Source organism: Saccostrea cucullata, unplaced genomic scaffold (genome assembly GCF_032062105.1).
Source record: "Saccostrea cucullata isolate Sc308-1 unplaced genomic scaffold, CSIRO_AGI_Scuc_v1 ctg1592, whole genome shotgun sequence".
Lineage (NCBI taxonomy): Eukaryota > Metazoa > Mollusca > Bivalvia > Ostreida > Ostreidae > Saccostrea > Saccostrea cuccullata.
Window position 1 is genome coordinate 297047 of NW_026928923.1, and position 8552 is coordinate 305598.

The following is an 8552-nucleotide window of genomic DNA, read 5'->3' on the forward strand; positions in this document are numbered from 1 at the left end:
AATTTAAATATCATACAATAAAATTGTTTTTTTTAATTATGAACAGTTATATAAATGACCAATATTCATTTAATTCAATGTCATTGATCAATCGACATTACATATGTTAAAAAGAATGTGAATAATCAAAAGACAATACAAAAATATTATCATTATGTAAAATGAAATCAAATCTGAAATAAATAAGTTAATTATAAGAAGAACTAAATGAAAAAAGATGTCAGATTTTCCATTTGCAATCGTTTGCAACTTAAATGACTTTATTTTCAGATTATTTTGGAATATTTTTTCTTTTTTTATGTATTCTTTACATTCATTTTCCCTAATATATTTATACACTAGCTTTGTATCAAGATAAGGCAGTAGATATATTTCCGAACACAGTCTTTCATTTTAAATATAGTTTCCTAATGTATATAATCTTATATACTTAGTCAGGAGAAGAAAAAAAAACTTTCTGATTTATATTTCATATACTGTTAAATTATGTAAGAAAATGTCATTAAGAAAAGGGCTCAAGAGAGAAAACTAAAGTTGACACAATTTACATGTAAAACTTAGAACATCTCATGATTTGAACATCTCTCGTATCTTAACGTTTCTAGTATATTGTGAACATGAGCAATGCCCTTATCTTTGTCATGATATATAAAATCAAATCTCTCTGAAAAAAAAATAATCATGTTTTAAAACATTTTTGAAATGAAATGTAACATTAGAACGTACCTGAAAACAGAAGAGTTAGAAGATACATCAAATAGTCCTTTCCCTCTAAAGGCGCAGAAATGGAAACGTCTCTTATTTTACGCTTTTTTGTCTAAGCTGAGCGGGAAAGTTAATCAGCTGACGATATAGGGGCGCGTGGTCATCCTGCATCAAAATAGAGACGTTTATTGCGAACTGGCACCCATAGTTCGTCAGTTAAACAAGTTTGATGATAAGCCTCGAAGTATCACGAACTTCCAAACTCTTTCTCATATCTCATTTAGCCAAAGTATCCTAAACATTTGTTTAGCTGTGTGTTTATGCATCTGGATTTGCGATTTCTTTGCATTCGTTATATTTCTTCTTCTGAATAAATCTCGAGAAAAACAAAAAATTAGATAGAATATTTGTATCTTGCAAAAAGAAGAAATAAAACTATTTTCTATAGTATTGCTTTTGAAATTGATTTTAAAATATTTAAAAGGAAATTTAATCGGCATTGTATAGAATAACTGAATAAATGACATTTCTTATGTGTCCGTATGAAGAACCAATGTCAGTTTGTGGAGGGGGGGGGGGCAACCGCAAGATTTTATTTCTTTTAATGTAAAATTTAGCTGGGTTGACAAAATTTCCAGGATAAACAGATTTTTTCAAAAAATTGAAGGTAAGAAAAAACAACACACGTGATCAGATGTTAGTATCCACGGGGTGTAAAGGAGCATAAAATAGTAGTGTACTCAATAAAATATACATTTTGTCAAATCCCTTTGCTCTCATTTATTTTGGCTCTGTTTGATTTTCATAAATCACTCAAACACAAATTAGAATTGAAAATGGTCATTTATTAATTAAATGACGTAATATTGGAACAAAAGACTAAAATGGTCATTTATGAATTAAATGACGTAATATTGGAACAAAAGATTAACTACAAAAATTATAAATAAAAACATAACCCGGAGGTATATTAAAAAGCATATATTTATATAATAGTGTTGCATTATGCATGTACTATGCCTAAATAGTAGGCTGGGTTTGACACTTGGTGCACGAGCCGGAGGCGAGTGCACTATGTGTCAAACCCTGCCTACTATTTAGGCATAGTACATGCATAATGCAACACTATTGTTATTATTATGCTGACTGTTGTTATTATTTATGCGGCAATCCATTTGATTTTTTCCTGAAAATAATGGTGGTAACACAGAGCACTTGCAAAAACTCATTCAAAATCTTCATGCTAAAACTAGTTGCATGCTTATTTATTTTGGTTACTAGTATTTTCTCTAAATAAGTCAGGATTTTCTGTCCCAAATATACTCATCTTTATTTTCTGTTTTGTTAGTAAGACTGATTTGTTTACAGACGTGGATTCTCATTGATAATATTCTTTTACATCCTTCAATCAAGCGCTATATAAAAAAGCGTTTTAATGACCCCATGATATCAATTCATCTAACGATCTGTATGTAATTAGTTTGAAACTTTGTTGTACACATTTATCTAAGATTCCTTAGAATAAATATAACTGTTTTCAAATAATATTTGTCTATTTTCTCCTTCTTGTGTCAATTGTATGAATTAAGTTTATATATTTAATAAAATTCACCCATTCAGTGATCGTCTCTGTGGCGTAATCGATAAGGCGTCGGACTGGCAACCACATCGTCGTGAGTTCGATTCCCGGTGTGTGCTATGAAGTATTTTATTCAGAAGATAAGGCCGTGCACTATTTCGGCATAGTATGCTTACGCTATATGAATCCTTAGACCACTATGCGAGAATAGTAGGGTATGGGTTATATAGAGACAAACTGACAGGAAGTATAATAATATCACATCCGGGTCGAAAACATCTCTGCCTTGTAAAAATCATTATGCCAACATGAACAAAGAGTATTACAAATATATTCATCGTTATGTTCTTGAAAATCAAAGGTATAGATATAACGTATGACATTCAAGCTCAAAAATACATTATGAGCAGAGCAAATATAGACCTCAAAACATTAGACGTGGGATCAGGTAACACAGAGGAGTAAACAGTCTCTTGCCGACCGCTCATACCTGCAGTATGCTCCTTGATAATTCAGTGTGTACATTATGGCCTAACAGTAAGTAAGAAAAATATCAGTCAGCATTTGACTCATTGATAATTTGTATTTTCTGACAAGGTCATTGTATTGACTAAAAAATCTTACGAATTGAAGACTTTAAACTACACTAAGATAATCTTGTTTCAGAAAAATATTTGTCAATAATTAACCTAGTTTTAGAAATTGTTCATATAATAAGGATATGGAGATAACGAACAGTATAGGTACCGAGCAACAAGATATGTAGAGCATGCTCTTGCGTATCGGATCAACTGAGAGATAAAAAACCCATTTCCAGTTAAAAAGTTATTTTGCTGCATAAGTAAGGGAAGTTGACAACTGATAATTTTAATCATCACATTATCTGAGAGGTATCTTAAATTTTGGTGGTTAGAATTGACGCATTTTTCAAGTAAAATAGTGTATATTTAAATACCAAACAGATGTGCCCGACTCTCTAGTATCTTTTATTTCATGCTCACAGGGATATATCGTATTGTCATAAGAATGGAAATAATTAAAGTTAATTGACAATTAATTCGTCGATATACCTAAATGTCGATTTGAAATCTACATCAATTGTTTTCCTCTTCTCACATAAAAAATAAAAAAAAATTCTGCTTCATATGAATACAAATATGTCATATGTCGGATAAAAGTGGGGCGCAATTAATATACAGGGGATTTCCAATATATTGTTGGAAAACCTTTTCTCCAAAACCACGTAGATTTTGTAAACCAGAAACTCAAGCATCATTTTTATTTCTGTGTGGGCCTCAGGGTCTTTTATTTATGTTGGGAAAATGATTGTATAAAAATAAAGAAAAGTCGTTAGTTTTTATGCTGTTGATTTAGTAATTTTTTTTATTATTCAAATCACCTAAAAGTTCCTTTGAATTTTAAGTATCCACTTCTGATTTACATATTACTGCACAGTACTCTTGTATTTTCTCCTTCACTACTGTAAATATTTTAGTGAGGAGTAAAGAAAGAGACGTAGTAGTACATTTAACGGAAACCGCTTAGTATCTTTAATTGCTTGTATTATGCGTGAAAAGAAGAAAACACTTGCTGTGGCCTTCAACTCGACATTTAGATGTATCGACGACGTATTGTTAATTAATAATGGTAATTTCCATTCCTACGTCAATACGATGTATCCTGGTGAGCTTGAGTTAAAAGATACCACAGAGTCCGACACTTCTGTTTCACACTTGGATATTTTACGTGAAAAAGACACTAATGGTAATCTAACAACCAGACTATAGGATAAACGTGATGACTTTAACTTTTCTACGGATTTTTTTCGTTATTTCCTGATCATGACAACGAGCACACGGCGGATGTGACCGTTCGGCAGGGGATGCTCACTCCTCCATGGCACCTGATCCCACCTCTGATGTTTCGGAGGTCCGTGTTTGCTCTGCTCTTATTTTGTATATTGTTTAATGGACTTTGAGATTGAATACTGTTCGTTATCTCCATATCCTTGTTTTTATGTGCAAAAAGTTTGTTTTTTGGTAAAGATAAAAATTCGTCTGTGAATAGCATTGAAAAATCTTTAATCATTTTACACGCATTGAATGCACAAATTGATTCTTTATTGAAGATAGGAATGTTTTTTAGCTCTTTGTAGTCAAGTACATTTATTAGATTTGTTTTTTAGAATGTATTCTAATGATAATGTTTCTCTATTGAATTGGTAGTTTAAGAATGATACAAGACTATAATTTGTAGTTAGTAGCCTTGGAGTCCAAGATGCCTTGGATGCCTTGAGTTTAGATTCAATGTCTATAATTTTAATACCTCCTTGTTTTTCATCCCCAATAAGCGTATTCCTTTTCATACGGTCTTTACTGTTCCATACAAAGTTAAAGATTAGTTTATTTATTTGTTTAATATTTTCCCCGGGTGGATTGGAAAGAATGGTTGCATTATATTGCAATTTCGAAATACACAATGTGTTAATTATTTCTTTATTTCCAAAAATTGTTAATTTTCTCTTTTCCCATGATTTTAAAATCTGTGTCATTTTATCTATTTTATCTTGCCAATTTTTTTTCTAAACATAATCTTCTGTTGTGTCCTACAAATATCCCTAATGTTTTCACTGAATCGTTGGTAACTTTTATCCCTTCTATACTATTGCACGTATTTCTCAGTGGTCCAAGTAATAAACATTCTGATTTATCAATATTAAGATTTGGTCCTGCTACTTTCGAAAAATTTTGTACACTTTAATTGCATGTTTTTCAGATTCTATATCTCTAAGAGAATTCGCAGCACAGTTAAGGTTACAAAAAGGAGGCGGAGCCTAATTTGTACGGGAAAACTTGACTATGACATCATACACAATATACGTCATACATTATTTCATTAAAATACCACAAAATGAAATTACATGCTAATTTAACCAGTAAGAAATCATCAAACTACATAAAAACTTACTACAGCGTGTTGTTTTGTCGTTAGTTAAATCCCACATAACAAGTTATAAACAAGTCACTGATCGCAATACACTTGTCAATATGACGTCATTTCTTACAACGTGACGTAGTTTGTATGCAGTGAGAGACAGATCAAGTAATATTTTCTCAACAAAATATGTTTTCTCTAATTAAATAAAATATAATTTACATATATCCTATGGGCCAATAACTTGAATTTAATGTCTTCTTCACTAGTTTATTAATATATTTTCTGTACATTACGTATTTAATTGACACTGCCGTACATTTGTATGCAAGTACATCGGAGGGTAATGCGGGGGGTCTTAATAAATCGATCTAGTGCAAGGGCATACACTCTATGGATCAAAGTAAGATTTTGCATTTCAATTCTAGAACTATTAAGGTATCTGAAAAGTGCTGTGATCCTGATGAAATCTTAAAAACAATTTAATTATATCAATATTTCATGCTTCTGACCAGCAAATAATATAGCATTCGGTCATACAAGTATAAATTTAACAATGAAATTACAGAATTTAGACAGGATCGCAGCACTTTTTAGAAACTACAATGCGTGTTGAAAATATTTATATACTAAACTTGGAAATTTAACTTGGTTATGCCCTTGCACTAGTGATATTTATATGTAACATCAATACTTCAAGTCAATGTGCTAAAATCGCGTGACTGCCCATCACGTGACTAGTCTTAATATAAAATATAATCGTCCTCGATATGTAGTTGTTAATCATAATTACAATTATCCGATATAAATAATGTACTAAAATTAATCGCCATCCCGATTACGAATACATTTTTAAATACAAAATTCAGTCGATATTTCCATTGCGCACCTTAACTGTACTGCCTTAATTTGTAGAATCGTCTGCATGATGTAGCATCTTAATTTCATTATTATGTTCAATTTTAAAACCGTGTGGTATATCCTCCGAAGAGTTAATGCGTACAACTAATATTTCTACTGTTATAATAAATAGTAAAGCAGATATTGGGCAACCTTGTTGTATGCCTCTGGTCAATTTACATGTTTTAAAAATAAATCTATTATTTCTTACTCTAACTTTGGGGGTTTTATATAGTATTTTTATCCATTTCATAAAATTTGGTCCAAAATTCAGAGCTTTTAATGTTTCAAACATAAAAAACCATTCAATAGTATCGAAAAATGCTTTTTCAAAGTCTAAGAAAAGAAGAATTCCGTTTTCATTTTAATCTTCACAATAATAAAAAAAAATTCTGAATTAATCTGGCGTTACGTCCAATATATCTAACTTTTATATAAGCTGATTGGTCATTGTTAATGAGTTTAGAAATTACTATTTGTAGTTTTCTAGCGAATACAAATGCGAATATCTTATAGTCACAGTTAGTCAGACTTATATGTCTATAATTTTTTAGAAAAGATTTATAACCTTTTTATGAATGGGACTTATAATTGACAACTTCTGTGTCGTAGTTAACTCTTCAACCTCAAATGATTTTAATAAGGCATCGTAATAGTATGTTTTTATATCATTCCAAAATAATTTATAAAACTCTACTGGTATCCCGTCTAGTCCTGGTGATTTATTTTTTTTTCATATTTCTGATAGCTTCTTCACATTGTTTCAAAGTGGGAATATCATCACAATAACTTTTTTCACTGTCTGTCAATTTTGAGGAAATTTCTGTTTCCAAAATATAGCATGTGATTTCTTCTTTTTGAGGCTTTTTAGATGTATAAAGATTTTCATAAAAATTAGATAGTGATCCAAAAATTTCATTATTGTAATATGACGTTTTTCCCTCTTCAATTATTTTTTCAATCACTTAATTTTGTTGCCGCTTATGTTCTAAATGCAAGAAATATGGTGTACACTTCTCTCCATATTTGATCCAGTTAGCTCTAGATCTGATGTATGCATCTTGTGATTTTCTCTCATAAATCTCGTTTAATTCTTTTTCAATGTTTTGTTTTTCTTGGTTATTTATTTCATAAAAGGGTCGATATTCAATGCATTTGATTTCTCTTTCTATCATTTAAACTTTTTGTTTCAAGCTTCTGCTTTTTTGTTTAGAGAAGTTTATTGAAAATTCTTTTATTAAATATTTCAAAGTTTCCCAGCGCTCGTGCGGACAAACTAGTTCTTTTAATTCAGAAAATTTTTCTTTAAGAATTTTTCTGAGTTTAAAAGTATATTCTTTATTTAATAAATTAGATGTGTTCATTTTCCAATATCCTGACCCTCTTTTATTTATATTCAATATGAAATCTATTCTTAGTCCAAGATGATCACTCATCCTATTTCGTACATTAAGGGAAAAAAATTCAATAGATCAGCGTTCATTATTCTTAGTTTACAGAGATACCTTATTCGCTGTCAGGATGCTGGCTTAAAAATTGAAATTGAATATAGGCAAATACCTTGGTAGCACCATTGTAATCATAAACATATTATAAAGCGGATTGAACGACTTCCCTGAAAGTACACATATAGTCTGACACTCTTCCCACAATTCTATTTTCTCTTCATAGAGAGTTTGTGATCAGAATTGTGGGAAGGGTACCATAGTATCCAAAGTTTTTTCTCATATGGTTAAGTCATTTTTTGAAATTAGATCATAAAACATAATTTATTCATTTCTTGTGTACAGATATTAGACGCTAGACGTATATCTCTCTGTATGTTGATTAACGTCCCTCTCGAGAATTTTGAATTCATATGGAGACTCCGCTAAACATGTGAACCAAAGGCTAAAAAGATTTTAGCCCAACAGAATTTACGTATTACAAATCAAAATAATGTAAATGAAATTGCATCCACAAACTGACAGACAGTTCAACAGCAAATACTAGTCATTTCTAGACAGGGAAATAAAGTGAGCTGTAAGTAGCTGATTATTGTGTATTTCCCGTTTCATTATCGTTAGATCACTGAGATTCAAAATAGCTGATACCGGACTTTATTTCGCGATTATGTCGGAAAAAACTGATGTGAATCAGGAGACCACTCCCCTCCAAAACAATGTATTGTTTTATTGGAAAAAAAGACCACGACAATATACCACGTGACATCAGCTGTCCTTAAATACCTAAATACTCTAAAACTTCCTATCTACAAGGCCGAAACGAGGTAAGTTACTGTTGTTTTAATCAAAACGTTTTAGCATTCACGTTTTCATTTACATTTCAACATTTTCATAATACCCCTAATATGCATTTCTTTACCTCGCTATCGTGAAAGCGAAAGTACATAAAACATCATTCGTCTGATCGTCTGTCATAAAACAAAATTTAA